Here is a 26,647-nt window from a genome sequence, read left to right on the forward strand (position 1 = left end):
GTGCTTTCTCATCAAGCGTTTCGTAACAATTCAATTATTACTTTATCACGTTGTGAATGATACTACTGATTACAGTCGTTTATTTTCTTCAACTATTATTCTAAGTGAAATCATTCAATATGCACCGATATAAAAACAAGGTACTATAAAACCTGTAAAGTTGACCACTTCTGTAACACGACCACTTGTATTAATTGACCACATGTTTGTAGGATAGGCAAATTTCCATTTGCTTAACGGGTTAGGTACAGCTTAAAGCAGTAAAATTTCTGGAAATATTTACATTTTTTTCCTTCATTACTGTATCTTGTACAATAATGAAAATTTGTATGTGTAAAACACTGTCCTCCTACATGAAAAAAATATTTTTACAATAAAAAATTATTTATATATACATTTTTTAATTCCAAACGTTGGCAGTTCACTGTGCGTGATGAAGCGTTTCCCTCATACCTCATAAACTTGTTAACTTTTTCATGTTCTCTCTCTTTTATTTTATTGCTGAAACTCATGTTTACAATATCATGCGCTTTCAACTACATTCCTTAATAAATATTATTTATTTTATTTTTGTGTTAGAATAAAATACTGATATTCGACCATTTTTCAAAAAGAATTTATTTTTTATCAGACAATCTATCAAAGGTAGAGAAGTGATTTTGCATCAGATTGTAGATACAACAGGTATAAATACACACAAAAAAATTTCGTCACAGAATGTTGGATAGTTTTTTGAGTTATCAGGCAAATTCTTCATCACTGCACAGTGAACTGCCACCATTTTTAATTTTGAAAAAAAAAATGTATATATATATATATATATATATATATATATATATATATTACATCGTAAAAATGTTTTTATCATATAGCAGAAGGACAGTGTTTTACACATACCAATTTTCATTGTTGTACAAGGTACAGTAATGGAGGAAAAAAATTTTGAATATTTCCAAAATTTTACTTTTGTAAGCTGTACCTAACCCCTTAAAGGATGCACGGAAGGTGCTGGCCTAGGGAGGAGTGGGATTGCCTGCTCGAAACCTGGGTACACAGAGAACCTTGTTGTGGTCAGCCGGTGTGAATTTGGAAATGCGCCACTAGAGGGTTAGCGCAATAAATCTAAATAGGTCGCAGTGCTAGGCCATAGTGCCCCCTCCTTAAATTCCATTCCATTCTACAAAGGATGATACAACACTCAAACTATTATTGTTAACAAACTGCAAGCGCTTTAATTTGTACAATATTATAAGTCTGTAATTTCCAAACTATTTTCCCAACCTGGAATCTAATTACGTATTTGTAAATGTCATGGTTTCGCGTGTATTTTGTACGCTGCATATCTAGATCCATCTATAATGTTTAATGGCACGCATTTAAACGTGATTCAACATGCAATATTACACAGGGGCAATAAACGTTCAGCTGTTATAAAAGTTTATACAGTATTATAAAGGCATTATTTTAATAGTATATCATGAAACAAGTTTATAATGTAATAATTGATTAACATTGTAAATGAGTTTCATACGCTATGTTTGTACGACAGCATTATAAAACAATTAATAAAGAAATAACATCAGATTTGTAATGATGGGTAGTTTCATATCATGATCTGTGAAGAAAGAGGTTGCTATCACAACAATGATGTATTAAATATTGTATCGTTGGCAAATCATTTCATAATGTTAACCTTTATGATACAAATCATGCCTCCTTAATAGAAGTCATGATTTTTAGTTGTCATGGTAATATTTTTACGGCACTAGTACGATAATGTGGCATATTATGCAGGATTTTCACCAACAATAAAGACTGTTTATAATGCTGATGTAAAAAAATACTTTATTTTGTGATCATTTTGCGTATAAGCTTTAATACCATTTCCTTGCCGTTTTTTAACTTATAAAGCGAGTTATTAAATATTTCAACTAATAGTTTTCTCCGAGGTCCGTTACACTTATTCGTATCGTTACGCTGGCTTCGCCAAATTACCCTTTTATATAGACGCATTTACGTCCTCGCCCGTGGCCAAGTGGTTAATCTCCCTGCCTTCTACCATGGCGATCCGGATTCCATCCCCGTCTGGGTCACGAAGGAATTTGTGGTGAACCATGCTAGCGTGAGGGTTTTTTCTCGGGGTTCTTCGTTTCCCCTCACCAATATCATCACCAGTGCTCCACAATCACCCTCACTTTGCGAAATCTCGAACCAGGCCTCCAGAACAAATAAAAAAATAGCTGAAAGTTGTACACATTTGTGTGAAATATTTCAGTGCGGAAGGAACCGTTGGTGCTCAAATTTATGGGAGACATAGCATTGTATGAGTATTGACTAGGACGCTTTTTGGCAACAAAAGACAATGTTTATCGTCCTCCCACCCTATATAAATTACACCCCACGAACGGAGTAACTGAACTGAAATTAAGACTGTGGGTTTTACGCAGCTGTTAGAACAGTGCCTTAACCGTTCTTTACACTATGGCTTCCTGTACTTCAAGAAGGAAAATTAGCTAATCAAATCGTTCTGAGTTTATGGCCTATGAGATATGATTTGTGTGACGCCGTTCACACGCCCTCGGCCTGGAGATGCCGCTGACAGAGAGAGTAAGCTCCTGTTTGTTGCGTCAGGTAGAGTCTGGATGGGGCAGGAACGACTCTGTAGAAGCGTTAACTAGTCAGCTGATGTTCAAATAGGGGAAGGGCTGAGTTAACAGAACGGAAGTCATGTGACGTCACTTCCCGGACGAAACTAGGAAATTGGTACAGAGGTCGCTGTTTTCAAGATTGTTAACGGTATCCATGGAAATCAAAGGCTTTGTATAGCATTCTTGGTCAATTTTCTTATAGGAACAAAGATAGGCTACTTAGCTATTGAATATTACGCCAGAGATGTAAACCCCGGTCCGCGGGTTATCTTGTTTTGCGAGATGATATAGCCAACCGGTAAATGATCGTTACAGGAGCGTCATGGAGGAGCCGTCCCTCTGAGTTTTATATTAAAAAAATAAAAGTTGAATAGAACTACTAAAGAAAAATATGACAACTGTACTTCTAATATTAAAATATTCCACTTTTAAAACGCTTAAAAAATCATAAAAGATTACCTAGTAATCACTTTGCTCAAATGTAAATCAAGGCGTTACCCTTTGCTACATTAGTGGCTGCTACCCATTGTAAATAAAAGCACATAATATAATTTTGTTGTCCACACCTGTGGAGTAACGCTTAGCACGTCTGGCCGCAAAACCAAGTGGCCCGGATTCGATTTCCGGTCGGGGCAAGTTACCTGATTGAGGGTTTTCCGGGGTTTTTCCTCAACGCAATATGAGCAAATGCTGGCTAACTTTCGGTACTGGACCCCGGACTCATTTCACCGGCATTATCACCTTCATTTCATTCAGACGCTAAATAACCTAGATGTTGATATCCACCCACCATAACCTAGAAACACGATCACAACACTCCTCAATATTATCCATTCCTTTCCACCGAACATCCTCATATTCATCTTCTTTCACTGTGGCTGTTCCATGGCTTTGGAATCCCCTACCGAGTAATATCAGAGACTGTCAGACATCAAACCATTTTAAGAATAGACTAAGGAAATATTTTTCTAACAATAACAGCTGTTTCAAGTTTCTCAATGTTTAATGATTAATTATATCACAGAATAAATATTTAAATTATCTCATTATTATTATTATTATTATTATTATTATTATTATTATTATTACTACTACTACTACTACTACTACTACTACTACTGTTTGTTAGGAGAAAATTCACAAACGATTAGGGAAAACGCGGGAATTTTACTTGAAGCAAGTAAAAAGATAGGTTTGGAAGTAAAACCCGAAAAGACAAAGTATATGATTATATCTCGTGACCAGAATATTGTACGAAATGGAAATATAAAAATTGGAAATTTATCCTTTGAAGAGGTGGAAAAATTCAAATACCTGGGAGCAACAGTAACAAATATAAACGATACTCGGGTGGAAATTAAAGACAGAATAAATATGGGAAATGCGTGTTATTATTCGGTTGAGAAGCTTTTATCATCCAGTCTGCTGTCAAAAAATCTGGAAGTTAGAATTTATAAAACAGCTATATTACCGGTTGTTCTTTATGGTTGTGACACTTGGACTCTCTATTTGAGAGAGGAACATAGGTTAAGGGTGTTTGAGAATAAGGTGCTTAGGAAAAATTTGGGGCTAAGAGGGATGAAGTTACAGGAGAATGGAGAAAGTTACACAACGCAGAGCTGCACGCATTGTATTCTTTATCTGACATAATTAGGAACATTACATCCAGACGTTTGAGATGGGCAGGGCATGTAGCACGTATGGGCGAATCCAGAAATGCATATAGAGTGTTAGTTGGGAGGCCAGAGGGAAAAAGACCTTTGGGGAGGCCGAGACGTAGATGTGAAGATAATATTAAAATAGATTTGAGGGAGGTAGGATATGATGATAGAGACTGGATTGAGCTTGCTCAGGATATGGACCAATGGCGGGCTTTTGTGAGGGCGGCAATGAACCTCCGGGTTCCTTAAAAGCCAGTAAGCAAGTAAGTAAGTACTACTACTATTTCTTACCAATGTTTATTATTGTCTCACTAACATTACTTATCTAACTTTCATTATTCACTTTCATGTTCTTTTATGGTCTAGATATTAATGTAATAACTATTGAATTAGAATCCGGCTGGGAGGAAGAGAAGGTCTACTGGCCTTAGCTCTGCCAGATTAAATAAATAAATAATTAAAATTATTATTAGAACAGATTACCACACCACGAAACAATTCGTGTACGCATGCGCAATAATCAAACTTGTTTTCTTTGTTACTATACCATTTTTGAAACGGAGGGAGTATAATTAGCCGGATGTTCTCCCTTCAAGAAGTAGAGCTATTTAGCCTACAGGCAATAGGCGTGTGTGTGTGTGTGACTTATTCCACACATCAATATGACAATCTTCTAAAATGCAGTCTACTCGGTGGCATGGTGTGTAGCCACTGCACTGAATCATAGAGGAAGGCAGCACGAGAGTTCCCACATCTCGCCTCGCGGTTTACTCGACAGCAGCAAGTGTCTGAAATAACAAACTGAAGAAAGCAGTCTGTTGAGAGGGGCCGGTCTGCTTTCTATAATACGCGCAGACTTAGGATTTAAGTCGATAACGCACGGGGAAGTCCTGCTTCCGGAGCGGAACATCCTCTGCCCACTCACTACTTGTCCAGACTTCAGGAGGCTGGGAATTCGATCTTGGATCGCAAAAAGATTTAATTCCGTTGTTTCAATATAATCATAAGTATCCATTAGCTATCGTTGACATTAACCCTAGCATTACCAAGGTTGGGCAAAAATTGCCCACTCTTTTTATTATCTAAAATTATACTTTATTATATAACTACCCGTACCCGTGGGCTCCGCTGCACCCGTCAGAAATAAATATATAGTAATTACATAATTAAAATAGAACGTTTGATCCAGGGAACATTCGTGTTTGTTAGAAGGATAAATCGTTTAATATGTTACTTAATTTAAATTGCATCCAAATAATTAAAATGCGATCATTTCGGTCCAGAGACACTCATTTGGTGCAATGACAATTCCTTTAACATGTTTCTAATTTTTATTACATGCAACCATAGTTTAAGAAAGATTGACGTCATTTAGATTTAATGTGTACATAAACATTATTTTTAAAAATAAAGGAAACGAATATTCAGAATAGCCTATCAAGTTTTCTGTGCATAAGAAGCTATTTTAATTTTACCTGTTCTCGATTCACTCAGAAGTTACTGTAATAACATTATAGCATTATGTCCACCTAGAGAAAGTGCACTTTCCAATGGTGCAATAATAATTAATTATACAAATCGGTTAATTTAGCTTCCGATATTACTTCATACAAACACAGAAACATTCTCAGTAGGCTATGTTTTATAGCTTTCGATTGTTGTTGTCCAAGGCCCCTTATAGACGAAGTCGTTTGTTTTTTTTTATTCCATTATACCGCCTTAGATGGCAGTTATTTTAATTTTAAAACTCATTTTAAAGTATTTTGAATGCCGTATAACCTAAAATCTAAGTTACAACGAACTTAATTTATATTCCAATTTTCATCGAAATCCGTTCAGCCATTATCGCGTGAAAAGGTGACAAACATCCAGACAGACAGACAGACAGACAGACAGACAAACAAAAATTTCAAAAAAGTGATTTTCGGTTTCAGGGTGGTTAATTATATATGTTAGGACCAATTATTTTTGGAAAATCGAAAATTACTAGAAAAATTTCAGCTACAGATTTATTATTAGTATAGATATTGTTTTGCTATAGGGTAAAGGCTGATAATATTGTGACGCGAGTAATATTATGATAATTCTTTTTGAGAATTTGTTACAATTTTACTGAGCGAGAGGAAGATCGGTTTTTTGCGTCAACGTATTAAGGGAATGTTCATGGACAAGTTGCTGCACAAAACCGGTCCTTCTCTCGCTCAGTAAAATTGTAAAAAAATTCTCAAAAAGAACTGTCACAATAATATTCGTATCGCAGTATTACCAACCTTTACCTCAAATTAAATCTGTTTTCACCCTCCCTCTATTTGTCTCTAATATGATGAAGCTTTTAACAGAAAAAGGAGCATCTTCTGCGGACCTCTGGAGAAAGAACTAAGGGAGAGACTAGTGAAGTGCTTTGTATGGAGTGTGGCATTGTATGGGGGCAGAAACATGGACATTATGACGAAGTGAAGAAAAGCGAATAGAAGCATTTTAAATGTGGATATGGAGAAGGGAGGAGCGTGTGAAATGGACAGAGTAAGAAACGAAGCTGTGTTGGAAAGAATGGATAAAGAATGATGCTGAAACTGGTCAGAAAGAGGAAAATGAATTGGCTGGGTCACTGGTTGAGAAGAAACTGACTGCTGAAGGATGCACTGGAAGGAATGGTGAACGGGAGAAGGCTTCGGGGCAGAAGAAGATATCAGATGATAGACGACATTAAGATATGTGGATCATATGAGGAGACAAAGAGGAATACAGAAAATAGGAAAGACTGGAGAATTCTGGGTTTGCAATGGAAGACCTGCCTTTGGACAGAACACTTGAATGAATGAGTGATGAAGTATAAGTGTACTAGTGTTGCCAACCCTCCCTTATTTCCCGGGATCTCCCGCATTTGGCAGTAATTTTGAATAGTTTCCCGACTCTCGTATTTTTCTTCTCTTCGAACATTTTTCTCTCTTATTTTTTCATAATGCAGTAGTTTTATTTCAAACATTTGATTTTGGGACTCTAATAAAATACGCAAATGAAAATATAGATAACCCTGCTTATAAAAATTAATTTCTCCGGAATACAGGGGTCCGTGAACATAGGAGACAATTTATTTAAAAAAAAAAAAAAGAAAATTGTTAAAATTTCGTTAGAATCAATTTCGAGTTTATTAGCCATTTTGTGTTTTTAAAATGTTACTAAAAGTGTTACATTTCATGTACCTACATCATTTCGGGATAAATTTACTCATAGATACCGAATATAAACAAAACCAGAACAATAACAAAGCAGAAATCACTGCACGCAGAGAGACAGATAAACAGCATATCTAAAACCACTTCTTCTATCTCAGAAATGCTCAAAATACGTATTTTCGCGAGAATTTCGGAATATATCTTTTTCAGTATTACAATACTTCGTCTAAACAGAAAACAAATGACAGCAAATGGTAATGTTCGTTGCTACTAACAACCCAATCTTTAAGCGTTGTTAATTTCACTCCGCCGTAATTGGTTTTGCAGCTGAACTTCCATCCGGAACAATATCAACAAATTTGGTGCTCCTGAAAGCATGTAGTCTCTTTATGAACTGCCGGAATGATTGTCAGCTGCATCATGATTAACTACTTCGTGATTCTTGTCATTCATTTGAGGACATCGCCTGCAAAACGGACAACGCCCACTTTCGAAGTAAAACCAGTATCGCATGAAAAGCGTGAAGTTTTACGGTGCAGATATCGACTTAATTGCAGGTACCGGAGCGTTTACAATAGCAATTGCCAGGTATGACTTAACAACGTTCAAATAATTGCATAGAGGGCTTCCATGCGTTCAACTACCGCATGTACTATAGAGGACGATATGGCATATTAAGTTTCACTCAGTGGCGACTCGTGATAGTTTTTGTTTGTAGGATATGAGATTGACGACTGATGACCAAGACAGAAACTAATAATAATTTATAATAATAATAATAATAATAATAATAATAATAATAATAATAATAATAATAATAATAGCAAGAATAGTATTAATAATAATAATAATAATAGCAAGAATAGTAATAATAATAATAATTTATTTATTTACTTATATTTAATGTGCTGTACAACAGCCAGAGGCCAATTACAGTTCAGTACAAACAATGTAACAAAAACATTAGCAATAATTTACAATAAAAGTACAAACAAAAATTATTATAATGGAAATTAATTAAAATGATAATTACAAATGAAATAATGGAATCATAAATGAAGAATGGAATCATGTAAAATAGTATTACAAAGATATACAAGAATATAATACAACGACAATAATGACAATGAATGGACGGGATAAAATGGATGACTAAACTACATAGCATAATGAGCGAAATAATATTAAAATACATATTTAAACAAAAGATATAAATGAAAACTGATAAAAACTTCAAAATATATACTACACATTAAATGGATCCGAGCTTAATCCATGCAAATTAGCATATTTTATACATCTGCAGACCGGAGAGAGAGATTTAGAATTTCTATTGTAAAATATTTTATGATATCTTAAACCCTTAGCAGGAATACGAAGACTGATATTGTTTAGGAAAGATTCACAATCAATATCACCCTTAAGAACTTTACAAAAAAATAAATAATCAAGATCTTGACGTCTGGCAAATAAACTACAGCAATTAAAATATTTGCAGTTAATCTCATATTTATAATCATTAGAATTAGGTAAAAATCTATAAGAACAAAGAGAAATAAATTTTCTTTGAATATTCTCAAGCTTAGCCGATAATAATAATAGAGTATGCGGAATTAATTTCTTGCTACAATTAAATTCTTCTAAATGATCAAATACAACTTCAGATATTCTTTCGGCAGACCTGTCATCTGAAAGTCCTGTTTTTTTTGTTCGTTATTTAACGACGCTGTATCAACTGCTCGGTTATTTAGCATCGATGAGATTGGTGTTAGCGAGATCGTATTTGGCGAGATGAGACCGAGGATTCGCCATAGATTACCTGGCATTCACCTTACGGTTGGGGAAAACCTCTGAAAAAACCAACCAGGTAACTAGCCCAAGCGGGGATCGAACCCGCGCCCGAGCGCAACTTCAGACCGGCAGGCAAGCGCCTTAATCGACTGAGCCGTTCTGTTGATTCTTGTGTTTTATTATAGTTTATTTTATTTATTTTCATGTAATTTTGATTTTTATTCATTTTATTTTTTATATTATAACATTTTAAATTATTTATTATTTCGTTTATTCTATGCTTTTAAAATAACAAATGAACTGCATTTAAGGAGACTACAAGGGTACTTTAAAATTCGTATTGTAATCTCTGACGGGGTTTCCACACCACCATCCAGAAAGAAGGGTCGTAGTATTAGGATACGCGGTCATATCCTCAAACGCGGTTAAAGACAAGCCATACCCCGCCCTCCGCACTCTCCCCTGTCCAGTAACTTCACTGCTAGAAAAAACCGTTTGCTGTAAGATATTTGGATGGTTCTTCGGAAAGTATTCCTGAGATCTGAGATGTGCAATGGCGACAACTCACGACAGAAAGTGGATGTTTGAAGAAAATTATTACATTGGGACGCATCAAAAATAAAATCTGTAATTAAAATGTTTTCTATCCTCAGAGGCACGAAATTAAACAGTAGGATCATCCTCATATCCTTCATGGAGGAATCACCACTGGTTTCACTCACTTTCGAACAGTGTCTTGCAGTTTATGGGTTTTGAGACCAAAATTATTATAGTATTATAACAATAATGATGCCTTACCTATTTACTTATGTTGGAAGATCCAATAAATAATTTGTGGATCTCTCGCACACACACACACATGTGTGTGTGTGTGTGTGTGTGTGTGTGTGTGTGTGTGTGTGTGTGTGTCCGGCTTCACGGCGAGAAGGGTTGCCTTCCGGATCCTAGTTGCTATCTTTTTCTGTCCTCCCAATCACCGTCTTGTAACTCTCTCTGTGACATAGCATTATTAACTCCTTTAATCCATGTATCTCGCGGTCGCCCTCTTCTTCTTCTCCCATTTGGAACCCATTTCAAGATAGTTTTCGGCAGTCTTTCGTTTTCCATCCGCTGAACATGTCCGTACCAAATTAACTGTCTTCTTTGTATTTCTTCGATGACTGTTTTCTCTTTATGCACAAGTCTTCTAATATCCTCGTTCTTAACCCTATCTAGTCTTGACTTCATGGCTGATCTTCTCAGGAAATCCATTTCAGTAGATAGAAGCTTATTTTTCATGCGCTCAGGTATCTGCCAAACTTCACATCCATAGAGCAATGTGCTTTTAACTATGGATTCACATATCATCATTTTTGTTTTTGTCCTAATGTTCTTCTCGCACATTATGTTGGTAATTAGTAGATTAGTATGATCTAATATTAAAATGTATTTTGTCTGACAACTGAAATTCATTGCTTTGACGAGACCTAACCTAAAAATGTATTTTGTTTGATCACGTGAAATGATTAGTACAAACTTCGAAAACCGAATGTCACTTTCAAATATATGCTTAAGAATACTTAATCGTAATAATTTTGCTATTCTAGTTATAATTGTTGTCTCCGTGCCCATAATTCATTCTTCATTATCTTCTTTTTCCCTTTCATTATACATATGAACTATAGATTTCTCAAACGTAGGCCTACTCAGAATGACACACGCTTTCTTTCTTGGAGGTGTCACTGCCACGCTATTTCCTCTCTTTGACATCATTGTAATAAAAATTTAACACGGAAGAAATTAATTAAAATGTGAAATGGCATTTCTATCGATCACCCAAGTTCACACCGTATGTTATATTTATTTACACTTATCTTACTATAGCCCTAATCTTGAATTGTAACCACAACGCAATGCAAAACATAAAATAACTATTATGTGTTAAATCAATACTGATATTAATTATTACTATTATGCAAATCTAGTCTTTCAGGTGAAGTTTCCTGTAAAGCAGATTTGAATAATTTCAAGGGAAAAATTGTTCCGGGGCCGGGTACCGATCCCGGGACCTCTGGTTGAACGTACCAGCGCTCTCCCAATGCATAATATATACGTCACTGTGTAACAGAAAACCACAATTCCAGGTCACACAGAGTTTGTGTGCACTCGATGTGGGTCTCTGGCGTTTCGTCAGCCCACGCGAGTTGTGTGGATATAAAGGGGAAAGTTGAGACGGTGTCGGTTGGAGTTCCCGGATAGCTCAGTTGGGAGAGCGCTGGTACGTTCAACCGGAGGTCCCGGGATCGATACCCGGCCCCGGAACAATTTTTCCCTTGAAATTATTCAAATTATTACTATGTTCAAATTTCACTAGCTTCCAGGAAATCGGTCAGAAATCTAGAACAATTTGAATTTTCAGAATTTGCACTACCGACAACTGCTATCACTGCTGCCAACGTAACAGTTAGAAAATCACTACCAGTTGTAATATTTCTCAGTACCGAAATTCGAAACGAAGTTGGCAAAAGAAACTTCAATCTTCAAACTAGAAAATCACCATAATCCACTAGCATATATAGTAATGGGGGGAAAAATGGTTAGGTCTCACCCTTGGGGTATGTATTATGCAAGTTGATCCGGACTATGCCTTCCGAAAAAGATTTGGCTAAGAGAGTTTAGATATTAGGCATATAATTAGTATAGTACACAATTATCCTTACTTTCATTCTCAATCTTGACATCGCAAGCTACAACACTTACGTGGAACGGGTTAGAGCGTGTTTGTTGTGAAGAATTCACCATTCCTTTTAAACTCGCTTGTTACGCGGCAGCTACTAAAGGAAGTCTGTAAATATTTAGAAATGAAAGGAAGGCGTCTCATGATATGCCATATGTACACATAGTACTGAACTCGCCATCTACAGTAAAACCCCGATAAGACGCTGTTCAAGGGACCGAGTATTAGGTGGTATACTAATTTTAACTTAGGCCTATATACAGTATCTATTAGCATTTTTCTTTATTGAAGTGCATGATTCATGGAAGGTAATACAGTATTATTCCATTATGTAAGTACTGTATGTACGTCAAAGTCCTTTACAATAATATGTACTGTAGGGTAGAGTAGCATAAATCGCACCACTGCTAGTTTAAAACAAATTACTATAGTAGTGTAGCATCTAGTGGTATGTTACCATATGAACTTCCACCATGTCACTTGATTTCTGCCACTTCTGTGTGTCAACAGCGTGGTGATAGTGTAATCGCTCAGGTGGATGTATATTTAGCTAACATTTTGTCACTAAATAACGGATTTGTACGCAAAGGAATCCATAATCTTAAGATGTTATTCGTTTAAAGAGGTATTAAAGAACATTTAACTTAGTAGGATTTTCGAATATGTAGTGATTATAGGCTAGAATGAAGGAAATAATAACTTATGGCGTAGTTTCTCAATTCGCACCATTTTGTAGGTGCCTAATTCGCACCGGTGCGATATGAGCAACAGTAGCAATTCTAACCGTACAAAAGAAGGCCCCAAAAATTTTAACTGAACTAGGAATACATCAGGTGGGTGCAATATCAAGTGCGATACTTAATTCTTTCGAAAAAAAAGTAATTTATAGTTGTTTGGAGTGTGCATGTTCTCCAAGTCCTGCGCTTTCCTGCGCTTACATCCTCCCCACGTCAGAGCTGCAGTGATTGAGTCGCGATTTTTTATTATCATCCTTAACGTCGATGATGGGATTCCTAATGAATCAGAGAGTTGTTTCTGATTAAGAGTACTTTTTCATCGTACTTTCGTAAGATTTCCAATTTTTCCGACACAGAAAGCGCTTTTCGTTTAACATTCATTGCAATCACACTCACAGAAACTTCAGTACATTAAAGCAGCGTTTCTCAAACTATAGTCCGCGGACCACCTGTGGTCCTCGAGATCTGCCCTTGTGGTCCTTCAAAAAAGACAGAAGAAAAAATAAAATTCAAACGAATTGTGTATCACACTATAACTGAAAATCTCAAAGTTTGTAAATGACACATGGCAATTGCCTTTCACTTTTTCTCCCAGTACTGACATTTTATGAAATTTATTTACCCTACCCGTCTACCGACTTCCCATTCTACTCTCAGCAAAAAAAGGGGGGGGGGATTTAAATCACTATGGACGTGGTGTTTCTCGCTATCTTTTCCCTGCACATCTGGCGTCGTGCCTATAACCCAGCTAGGGACTACCCGAATTCATAACAGGACCAAAGTACCGAACCTTTTCATATATTAATGACTTTCTTAATAGTTTGCACATTGAAATGGTCACGTACTGTACGTCGTACACTCGCTTCACTTACCTTTCTTCCCACCACAATCTGAACACACGCTCTCGCCATGAAACAATACTAACAATACCATCCCATCGCACCTCCTCATACTCATCTTCTTTCACAACAGCCCTGCCAAGACTCTGGAATTCGTTACCTGCTAGCATCAGGGACTGTCGAAATAAAGCTGAATTCAAACGCAAACTTACTAGGCACTTGGTCAGTAATTGAGACTCGTTCAGACATGGTTTCTTGTAAATAGTTCTCTTAATCTATCACAAAATATTTCAATATCAGGTAATTTCATTACTATAGATTTTTGTTATTGTAGGTTTAATTTGTAATTCAGTAAATACAAAAATATTCTTTGTTCTTAACTTCTATGATAAAATGCCTAGCTTTCATTAATCAGGTAATCTTGTCGTACTTTAATTTTTATTGTAATTGTAATTGTAAATTTAATGTTAATTGTAATTTTATTGTTCATATTATAGCTGTAATCCCCTGGTAGAGGGGCAGAGAAGGCCTGACGGCCTTATCTCTACCAGGTTAAATAAATAAATACTAAATAATAGAACATGCAAAATTGCATCTTTACTTGATAAAATCGGGCATGTCTCTGCATTAATTTTTTTATTTCTCTTTTTGCAGATAACGATATAAGAAATTTTCTTCTATTAACATTAACTTAATTAGTTAATATATAATTTATTTCAAGAAATAGTCTGCCCAGGCATCCTGGGTTGCCAAAAACACAGAATAACACACATATAAGAATAGTAATGATTACAGTAAGATAGATGAGCCAAATTTAAATGTGAACTAGGAGCTTAAGTTTAAGAAATAATAAATTTGTACATATATTTGTAACAATCACACACTAACGAATAGAAAAGGGGGGGGGGTATTATGATATTCCGTATAAATGATTTTTCAGAATTGCCACAGACCCTTTAATGGTTGAAGTAATTATTTTTGGAATGATGTCATGGATTCCAAATGTTTTGATAGTGTTTACAGTTAATCGTGGGATGGTGCCCCTCGCTCCGATCATTAAACCGTGTACTTCCCAGGTGCCTTCCATCTGATATTTTTCTCTAAAATACGGAATAGTAGGCTCATAAATTTGTTGTTTTTCTTTGTTGACCTCGGATGGTTGGGTCTGGCTCATCTCAAATCTAACAGTTGGGTCCAGTATAAAGCCTTTACTATTAGTCTTGTCTAGAGCCACGATGTCCGCTCTTCTAATTCCGCCGCCTTCAGACGCAACGCAGTGCACCTCTTCATGGACCTCGAAGGATTTGTTTCTAAGGGCTTGTGCTATATTAGTTTTCGGATGTTATGATGGCGTGAATTTCTCAGGAGTTCTCCATGCTGACAGGATCCTAGGACGTGTGCCAAGGTTTCAATCTCGTTGCAGTATCTGCAACGGAAACCGTCCAAGGATCTCCCATGAAGACTTCTCACTGGTGCTACGTTAGCATTCATCTTAATTAAAATAATTAATTAAAATTAATAGAATCAAATTAATTTTAATTAATTATTTCTACATTAAAATGTAAGTATATTGATATTAAAATATGCTACATAAATGATCAATTTGCTTTCGAAGGGAACAAGAGTAAGGTGGTCCGCGAAACTTTTCTGATTTAAAAAAGTGGTCCCCACTTCAGAAAAGTTTGAGAAACGCTGCACTAAGGGACAACAAACTGACAAGTACAAATGTCCAGAATTTTATTACGGCCGAGTGAGGAATGCTGTTTGAGAGAGAGGGTTAGCAAGAGGGTGAGGTATTGTAACTGTATGTAGGCTTTAACCACGCAGGTAAGGAGTCGAATAAGAGAGCGTAACAAGAGGGTGGGGTATTGTACAGTATCAAGATTAAGTGCGCAGGTAAGGGTTGAATACCAATACTTGTCAGGTTAATGGCACCAGTGAGTTCAATGGTCAAAATGTTTCATTGCTGTTACAGTACATTGCTGAAAATTACATCGAAAATATTCCACAAATATTATGCGGGACTTGAGCGCAACAAACGGAGTATTTTATAAAGGCGTTATATATGAAATGCGTATTACACGGGATAGCGTAATAAGCGGGGGCGTGTGTTATCGAGGTTTTACTGTACGTAAGAGGAAAACACAAAATAAGGAAGTTTCATAAACACAATATTATACGATTAAACTACAGAAGTTCGTGTATATTTCTCGCTCAATAAGTTACGTATCAGAGACAGGAAGAAAGCTACCGCCAAAGTTTACATGTGTTATTTTTATAGAATCAGTGGGTGTCGCAGGAAATGTGAGTTGGTGTAGACTTGAAGTGACGTTTCAAATGTCAAACTATGTAATCAAAACGACAGTATTTAGCACTATTAAAATTTAACTGCTTATCTGACTACAAATGGAGAAAATACATTCCTCTCGGACTTTTTTTTTTTTTTTTTAATTTCGACCGGCCAGAGGCCGTTTTTCCAAAGTTATCTATTTTTGTTTTCTGTTTGTTTTACCTTTGGTTCCTTTGTTTTTTACTTATACTAATACAATCACAACACCCATGCCCGAGGCGGGACTCGAACCCACAACCCTTCGGACCAAGCGATAGGGACATGGCGTGCCCCTACCGCTTGAGCCATCCGGGCCAGCTACTGATGCACACATCTTGCCCCTACTATGCCTGGAATCAACACTATGTGCACTGGAGTTCTGTCCCACACCACACACAAGACTGATGTTTGATTTGAGTTGTTTTATTTCATGATCAAATGAAAGTGAGAGATGGAATAATTTTACAAAATATACACGCGGCAAATATTAAGTATTAAATATTTCGTAAAGTACACATTTTCAATACTTAATTCCATATTTGAGTGAACCACAGTAATGTATACTTGTACTTTATTTGATCCACATACAATTCTAATTTTATTGTTACTACCTTTTAATTTTTGGTGAAACTTCAATATGCTCACAAACCAAGCACGGTGAGATAAAATTACTTAAATTATTGAAAATAACCTTGAAATTGTAACAATGACTTTAATTACATAATAGTACATTATGCAACGAGTCTATAATGATAGTAATTAAGAAGCGAGTATGGATGTTTATGAAACGAGCACAAGCGAGTTTCATAATTTTCATACGAGCTTCTTAATTACCATTATAGCCGAGTTTCATACGACTTTTTATGCTCGACCATATTTCTAACTTGAAATTACAGTATTCAGATGTATACATTTTATTTGTATCTGACAAGATGGGAAGTGACCTTGCTCTAGGTCGTGAATTGTGAGATGTGCGCAGACGCGAAAGTATTGATTTTTTCCTAGGAACAATAATGTCATTGACCTTGTATAATCCCGTTAAACTTGGTATAACCTTGATTATTGAATTCGACATTGAAAAACGAGATGACAAATTCAATTTATTTGAATATTATTTACAATTAACGCTAATTATTATAGTAACAGAACATAACCTTCTGCGACAGTATTGGATTTCCAGCCTCCGTGACTTTTCGCTAATTCTCTTTCGATTGCATATCCGAGAATAATCGATACTTGCGGTTTTATAACGGTACAAAGCTGACTTGTTATTGGCTGAACACCTGTAAGCTGAGTTGTCATTGGCTGAAAACACTTGTACTTTAATGAGTAGGTGTACTTTAATGACATGCATTAAAGGACTGCTACCAGGTGTATAATTACTACATTTCGGCATGGTCGAGCATAAAATTAATTAACCAATCAAAATCAGTTCATTACAATATATTAAATTGCTATAGATTATTTCTTGTATAATTATTTGCCTGTATATTATACCATTTACCAAAAATAAGAGAATTCGAAATAACACAATTGAAAATATCCTTCTTAATTAATAATTCTAGAGCTGATTAAGAAAAGCAATTGTAAGATATTAATCTGTTGGAAACATTAATCCTGTCTATAATTTTATAACAGCAAAGCTACAATAAATACCAAAATATTACAAACAAAAGAGCCATGCAAGTTTTTTTGGTGAAATCAAAAAAGTGTATAATTAAATACCAGCATTTTTATTAATTTTATATGAAATATTCACTTAAGACACCATATCAATCGCAGTATGGTGAAAGAATTATCGAAATTGGTCAAGTATCTTCTGAGATTACTTCATACAAACACACAACACACTCTCTTTACATATTAGTATTGATAAACATTTATAATATGCACATAATAGATTACAATAACATCCACATAAAAATAGTGTTAATTTATTGAATATCTTCCGTTTGTTGTGCAACGCCTCCTTATATAAACGCAGAGTCATTTGTTTTCACTTCATTGTAGTCTGAATGAGGAGGCACTGACATAAAACCCAATGTTATTTTAAAATTTATATATCTCGTTAAATATTGGTCGTATCGAAATTTTGTATAGAATATTTTACAACAACTTTTGTAATACACATAGGCGGAGTTATGGGGGGGCATGCCCTCCAAACTTGTCTGAACTCATTTCCTTTTTATTGTTAGAAAATCTTGAATTCAAAAAATCTTTTTTGCTTTTGTTTAGGATCAAGTTTCTGTACTTAATTTGACGAATTAATGTCTTCAGACCATGTGTCTGGACTATAATATTTATTTTAAATTTCTGAATGTATGCTATAAGAATTTCTATACCACATTTGAGGAATGGAAGCACTGTAATGTTTCTTTTGTAACAGCCTGTACTCATGTGTTAGAAGTCTCCAGGTGTTCAGGCCGCCACTTGGAGAAATATGAATAACATACTGCAATGTAGCAAGAAGAAAAGTGATCCCGGTATAATGTGTAAACTTAAAGACGAGATTAAATAAAATAATTAGAGTTTACATTTCATATGATATCTTCAGGAAAGCTTACTATAAAAAGTTCCTCTTAGCACTGTTACGTAGTTCTATTGATAAATATATTGTTTCTGTACGAGAGAGAAAAAGAGAAATAATAAGTGAGATATTTCGATTCATTGACTTTAGGACTCCTTTTAAAGAAGATATTTGAAATGTCATAGCCTAAATATACAATATTTTCCTAAAAAATCAATAATAAGCGATATATGTCGATAATTGACTTCAGGACTCCTTTTAAAGAAAGTATTTGAAATGTCATAGCCTGAATATACAATACTTTTCTAAAAAAGCAATAATAAGCGAGATATTTCGATTCATTGACTTCAGGACTCCTTTTAAAGAAAGTATTTGAAATGTTATAGCCTAAATATACAATATGTTTCTAAAAAAATCAATAATAATAATAAGCGAGATATTTCGATTTATTGACTTCAGGACTCCTGTTAAAGAAAGTATTTGAAATGTCATAGCCTAAATATACAATATTTTTCTAAAAAACCAATAATAAGCGAGATATTTCGATTCAATGACTTCAGGACTCCTTTTAAAGAAGATATTTGAATGTCATAGTCTAAATATACAATATTTTTTCTAAAAAATCAATAATAAGCGAGATATTTCGATTCACTGACTTCAGGACTACTTTTAAAGAAAGTATTTGAAATGTCATAGTCTAAATATACAATATTTTTTCTAAAAAATAAAAAATAAGCGAGATATTTCGATTCATTGAGTTCAGGACTCCTTTTGAAGAAAGTACTTGAATGTCATAGCCTAAATATACTATATTTTTCTAAAAAATAAATATTAAGCGAGATATTTCGAGTTATTGACTTCAGGACTCCTTTTAAAGAAAGCATTTAAAATGTCATAGCCTAAATATACAATATTTTTCTAAAAAATCAATAATAAGCGAGATATTTCGATTTATTGACTTCAGGACTCCTTTTAAAGAAAGTATTTGAAATGTCATAGCCTAAATTCTAAGTGGGACCCAACTTAATTTATATACCATTTTCCTAGAAATCGGGAAAAGGTAACAAACATGCTGACAGACAGATAGACACACAAACAAAATTTTCAAAAATGCGATTTTTGGTGCCAGGATAGTTAATTATAGTCTACATATTAACACCAATTATTTTTTAAAAAGCGAAAATTATCAGAAAAATGTTGGTTACAGTTTTATTAGTCTACTGTATTAGTGTAGATGCGTATTACTTTGGTGAAATGTAAACTAATTAAATGATTTAGCCTCTAGCTGCAGTGTAAGCCTTTGGGTCCCTCCTCCGTACAAGAGAAAAAAATATATACATATATTACACCTGTGGAGTAACGGTCAGCGCGTCTAGCCACGAAACCAGGTGGCCCGGGTTCGATTCCCGGTCGGGGCAAGTTACCTGGTTAAGGTTTTTTTTCCGGGGTTTTCCCACAACCCAATATGAGCAAATGCTGGGTAACTTTCGCTGTTGAACCCCGGACTCATTTCACCGGCATTATCACCTTCATCTCATTCAGACGCTAAATAACCTCAGATGTTGATAAAGCGTAGTAAAATAACCCACTCAGATAAAAAAAAAATAAAAATAAATGATTTAACTTCCGTGTTTAAGTTAAACTACAACAATTGTGGATTAGTCACACGTTGGTAAAATCTGCCCTTAGTTCATATTACACACACGATAGAAACAGTATCAGAAACTCATCTCTTGAGATCGTCTCGTGATAGAAATCTCGACCACGTCCACTTGACTTCTTGGCTGAGCAAGATCGTGTTTTGATTGCTGCAGCAGACTGACGGCGAGTGAGAAGGGAAGCAAGAGGCTTGTCTGCGTCGGAAATCGAAAGCAATTTACGCGTTTTGCGATCAGCGTCTCCCTCCTTCCCCTATGCGTTGCGGTGCGCGGACGAGGCTGCCTTCCCTTCCCCTTTATCTGACCACACGTTTGCTTGATATTTCGGAGTAGGTTCAGGGTTAGAGAGCTCCGAGAAGGAATTTGAGTTAACCTTTGTTTTTGGCGTTCAAGTACGCTTACTGCAGATAGAAGACATTCACTTTCATGGCGATAATTAATACTAACTCACGTGCTAATAGAATACATAACGGGTAGTCAGTAATACATTTCGTCATTATCTATTAGTGCAGTCTTCAATTTCTTTTTGTACGAAATATAAATATAATATTGTACAACTGTAAACACAGTCCAATATTTTTGAGAAGAAATAAGATTCCGGCGTCCATGATAACGAAAAATAGAATTTTATTGTGTCTGTATGGTTAGCTATCCAGGTACAACGATTTCTTCAAACTACAGTACTATACAAATTCTGGACACAGAGCGAAGAGGTGGAGAAAAGAAAGAGATGAGGAGTGGGAAGAGAAAATGAGGAGGAAGAGAAACAGAAGAAGAAGAAATGAGCAGGAAGAGAAAAAGATGAGGGAAAGAAGAGATGAGTAGAAGAAAGAGAAGATGAGGAGAAAGAAGAGCAAAGGAAAAGGAAATGAGCAGGAAGAGAAAAAGATGAGGAAAAGGAAAGATGAGTAGAAGAAAGAGAAGGTGAGGAGGAGGAAGAGTAAAGAAAAAGAGATAAGCAGGAAGAGAAAAAGATGAGGAAAAGGAAACATGAGTAGAAGAAAGAGAAGATGAGGAGAAAGAAGGGCAAAGAAAGAAGAGATAAGCAGGAAGAGAAAAAGATGAGGAAAAGGAAAGATGAGTAGAAGAAAGAGAAGATGAAGAAGAGCAAAGAAAGAAGAGATGAGCAGGAAGAGAAAAAGATGAGGAAAAGGAAAGATGGGTAGAAAAGAAAATGAGGAGGAAGAAGAGCAAAGAAAGAATATATGAGCAGGAAGAGAAAAAGATGAGGAAAAAGAAAGCTGGGTAGAAGAGAAGATGAGGAGGAGGGAGAAGAGCAAAGAAAGAAGATATGAGCAGGAAGAGAAAAAGATGATGAAAAGGAAAGATAAGTAGAAGAAAGAGAAGATGAGGAGGAAGAGGATCAAAGGAAGAAGAGATGAGCAAGAAGAGAAAAATATGAGGAAAAGAAGAGATGAGTAGAAGGAAGAGGAGATGAGGAGCAAGGGATGAAACTGAGCAGGAAGAGAAAAATACGAGAAAAAGAACAGATGAGGAGGAAGAGTAGCAAAGGGAGAAGAGATGAGCAGAAAGAGAAAAAGATGAGGAAAAGAAGAGATGAGTAACAGGAAGAGAAGATGAGGAGGAAGAGAAGCAAAGATAGAAGAGATGAAGAGGAAAAGAAAAAAAATGAGGAAAAATAAGGATGACGAGGAAAAGAAAGGAAAATGGAAGAGATGAGAAAAAGGGAAAAGGCAAGGGAGAAGTGAAGGACATGAAGAAGAGGCGGGAAACGGATAGAAAGAAGCAGATAAGACTGAGAAGAGAAAGAAGGGAGCAAATGGAAGGGGAGAGAATGGAAGATAAGAAGGAAAACAGGAAATGAGGAAAGGAATAGCAGAAGATTAGAAAGAAATGAGAAAGGAAATGAAGATGAGAAAGTGAGATGATACCTATTCGCATTGGAGTACCTGACATTCGCTTTATAGTTCGTGAAAAACTCGGGAAAGAAAACAATAAACTAATCAGCCTAAAATTTTATACAACTTTCAAAAGAAAATGCTGCGAAATATTCTGCATTTTCTAGTCACCGATTGCTTCCAGTTATCATTTGACATGAAAGCAAACAAAAAAAGTAACTTTTACGACATATGGTAGTTGTTGAACGATGACATTCGTTTGCAGTTAAAGACGTTGACAATCTTGTGTAACTAGAAACGCTCCGCATACATCCGCAGAATTTTAGCTGATCTCCTATTTCAGGAACAAATAAACGTTATCATTATTCTTGTATTTATTTATCGTCGTTTATTTTACGAAACTTCCTATGTGACAGTATAGGACTGCAGGATACACCAAATTCGACCATAAACAGAATAAAGATATCATGGAGGAACTCAAGGCTGAACAACTGATGGAATACATTTGGCGACATCAAGAAAACTGGAAAAATCACGTCAACTGAATAAGCAACAACAGATTTCTAAAGGCAATTTTAAATTATCGACCGAGAGGAAAAAGATCCATTGGCAGACCTCAAAAGAGATGGACAGAAAACAAGACCGTAAAAGGCAACTTAGCCTAATACTTGTCTGCTCCTTTTGAACTTAAAATGTTATTAAGAGACGATAATTGAAATTGTAATTATTTTATTTATCGTCCTACTTGAACTACAGATGTCAATCACATGATGAGATGAAAATTATAATTATTCATTTAACTTCCCCTTGATCAGCAAAGACTATTCATAGACGATAATATCATAAAAATAAATTTTATTGTAATTATTTAATTATTTATCGTCCCTCTTGAACTACAGATGTTATTAAGAGATCGTGAGATGTTAACTGTAATTTGAATTATTAATTTAACTCCTTCTAGAACAACAAAGACTGTTCACAGACGATGAGATGATAATTTATTGCAATTATTTATTTATCGTCCCTCTTGAACTACAGATGTTATTAAGAAATCATGAGATGTTAATTGTAATTTGAATTATTAATTTAACTCCTTCTAGAACAACAAACACTGTTCACAGACGATGAGATGATAATTTATTGTAATTATTTATTTATTGTTCCTCTTGAACTACAGATGTTATTAAGAGATCATGAGATGTTACTTGTAATTTCAATTATTAATTTAACTTCTTCTAGAACAATAAATACTTTTCAGAGACGATAAATGATAATTTTTGTAATTTTTTATTTATCATCCCTCTTGAACTACAGATGTTATTAAGAGATCATGAGATGTTAGTTGTAATTTGAATTATTAATTTAACTCCTTCTAGAACAATAAAGACTATTCACAGATCACGAGATGATAATTTATTGCTATTATTTATTTATCGTCCCTCTTGAACTACAGATGTTATTAAGCGATCATGAGATGTTAGTTGTAATTTGAATTATTAATTTAACTCCTTTTAAAACATCAAAGACTATTCACAGACGATGAGATGATAATCGTAGACCTATTTGTAATTATTGATTTAATCCCTCTCTCAAACTAAAAGGAATATTCAGAAAGAATGAAGCGTGATATGGTACTAACAGAACAACCGTGGAAGGAATAGTGCAGGGACTATCAAAATACTCTAAGAAAACCTAAACTACAGCTACGTTTCCCATACTTAATTAATCATACAGAGTGTGTATTATAAAAAGTTTTAAGAAGAGAGGTAAAAACATGGTGTTGAGACATAATAAAGCAACTGACAGCTTCTTTAAAATATAAGTTGTGTAATTTAGAGCATAAATCGTAAGAATATCCGGTGTCGCGACCTTTACAACGAAACCTAAACATAACATAAAGTTTTCTAGCAGTAAATTATGTTATGAAATGTTGTGTACTGTAGAATACATGAATATAACTCACTTTAATTCCACTGGATTCGTTGTCACTTATTATAACGTCCTGAAACACACATTCAATTTCACTTCACACACGATGCGGTCTCACACACTCGCCACTAAAAGTGATTAAAACTGTATCGCGTCGTCATGACGTTTGAACTTCCCACTGACGTTCCAGAGTACTCATCGCGACATCTTTCGGCTGCAAGTAGAACTGTCTCACATTACACAGGGAGAGACTGTGCTGAAACGCCACTCCGGGCGACTCTATAACTTCGTAATTGTTTGACGACCTCCAGTACTGAAGGGACGTTCTCCGCATTGCACCCTATTTGGAGTGGCTGAACACTAATTGGAAAGTACCGTGCAACGTATGTGTCATGATGTCATGGACTATCTTCTAACATTGTTGTATAAACCTATAACGGATTAGAGCTTTCGTTGTCAAAATCTAAATTGCATTATACTTTGTGATTACAGATCACAGAATTTCGCATTTGTTTAAAATATATTCGCGTCTTATCGCAAATTATGTTATCGCAAACAATTTCGCATAGTTGAGGAAACACTTTTCTGTGTTGTAGAGGAAAAATAATATTAGAAAATTACAATTATAATCATAATCTATAATATGATCTATAATCAGTGCTGTCATGGTAATTTATCTCTTGGCCATACGCTCCATCCCTTATTTCCTCTCTTGAAATATATTTTACTCTCCTCTATCTCTCCGACTGTCCTTTAATGACATCTATACTAATAATAAATCTGTAGCCAAAATTTTTCTGGTAATTTTCGATTTTCCAAAAAATAATTGGTGTTAACATTTATAATTAACCATCCTGAAACCGAATATCGCTTTTTTTAAATTTTTGTTTGTATGTCTGTCTGGATGTTTGTTACCTTTTCACAGGATAATGGCTGAACCGATTTATATGAAAATTGGAATATAAATTAAGTTCGTTATAACTTAGATTTTAGGCTATATAGCTTTTAAAATACTTTATTTAAAAGGGGGGTTATAAGGGGGCTTGAATGAAATAAATCGAAATATCTCCCTTATTATTAATTTTCTGAAAAATGTTACATAACAAACGGTTTTTTAAAAGTGATTTCTGATAAGTTTTATTCTATGCAAAATTTTGATAGGACTGATATTTCATGAGATAAATGAGTTTTAAAATTAAAATAGCGCCATCTAAGGCGCTGCAATTAAATAAAAACAAATGGCTTTGTCTATAAGGGGCTTTGGACAACAACAATCGAAAGCTATGAAACTTAGCCTACAGAGAATGTTTCTGTGTTTGCATGAAGTAATATCGAAAGCTAATTAACCGATTTGTATAGTTAATTATTATTTCACCATTGGAAAGTGTAGTTTCTCTAGATAGACATAATGATATAATGTTATTACAGTAACTTCTGAGTGAATTGAGGACAGGTAAGATTAAAATAGCTTCTTATGCACAGAAAATTTGATAGGCTATTCTGTATATTCGTTTCCTGTATTTCTTAAAATAATGTTTATGAACACATTAATTTTCATCCCAGAGAATTAACGAACAACGAGAGTGTATTGATTTAGTATGCAGTAATAGTACGTTAGCTTAGCATTCCATTATTTTATAATTCAAATTTTAACTATGCTCAATAGAATCGTGTTAAAATACATGAAATACTTATGCAATAAATGCAATGCAAAAAAATTGGGTAATGAGCCAAGCAGATTACGTTACGCTGTTGTAAAAGTTGTTCCTTCTGAGATTCAAGAGCCCCCACAACAAATTAAAAACTTCCTTATCTGAGTACATCCGTTATCAGCACAATTTTTATATAATATAATATAATATAATATAATATAATATAATATAATATAATATAATATAATATAATATAATATAATATAATATAATATAATATAATATAATATAATATAATATAATATATTATAATATATACTAATAATAAATCTCTAACCAAAATTTTTCTGGTAATTTTCGCTTTTCCAAAAATAATTGGTGTTAACATGTATAATTATTCATCCTGAGACCGAAAATCGCTTTTTTGAAATTTTTGTTTGTCTGTCTGGATGTTTGTTACCTTTTTACGCGATAATGGCTGAACGGATTTCGATGAAAATTGGAATATAAATTAAGTTCGTTGTAAGTTAGATTTTAGGCTATATGGCATTCAAAATACTTTATTTAAAAGGGGGGTTATAAGGGGGCCTGAATTAAATAAACCGAAATATCTCGCTTATTATTGTTTTTTGTGAAAAATGTTACATAACAAAAGTTTCTTTAAAAATGATTTCCGATACGTTTCATTCCAAGCAAAATTTTTATGGGGCGAAATTGCACCAAAAACGGATGTTCTCTGAACCAAATGATCATATTTTAATTATTTGCATGTAATAACAATTAAGAAACATGTTGAAGGAATTATCATTGCACTAAATGAGTGGTCTCTGGACCAAAATGATCGCATTTTAATTATTTAAATACAATTTAAATTAAGTGACATATTAAACGATTTATCCTTCTATAAAAAAACGAATGTTCCCTGGACCAGATGTCCTATTTTAATTATTGTGTATTATGATAATAAGTGAAGGTCAAAACCAAAATCCAGTCCATCAGGTGTGCAGAAATTTCATCCCAACAAATGTAACATTGTGAAATACATTTGCAGAACGAAAAGTTGCATTTGCTCTGATCTGACAATTGGGGAGAAGAGTAAAGCAATAGAAGCAGGAGGTTAGGAGT

The 26,647-nt window shown here is 34.7% G+C and overlaps 1 protein-coding gene across 1 annotated transcript in view; it reads right to left on the minus strand.

Annotated features, from left to right (window-relative positions):
- Positions 1-24,027, minus strand: part of LOC138691251 (CYFIP-related Rac1 interactor B) — a 92,199-nt gene extending 68,172 nt beyond the window's left edge. Inside the window, exon 1 of the mRNA XM_069813076.1 lies at positions 23,905-24,027. The gene's annotated coding sequence lies outside the window, so the exon portion shown is untranslated. The remainder of the gene's footprint in view (positions 1-23,904) is intronic.
- Positions 24,028-26,647: the final 2,620 nt, after the last annotated feature.

The sequence above is a fragment of the Periplaneta americana genome, chromosome 2 (assembly GCF_040183065.1).
Source record: "Periplaneta americana isolate PAMFEO1 chromosome 2, P.americana_PAMFEO1_priV1, whole genome shotgun sequence".
In the NCBI taxonomy this organism is placed as follows: Eukaryota; Metazoa; Arthropoda; class Insecta; order Blattodea; family Blattidae; genus Periplaneta; species Periplaneta americana.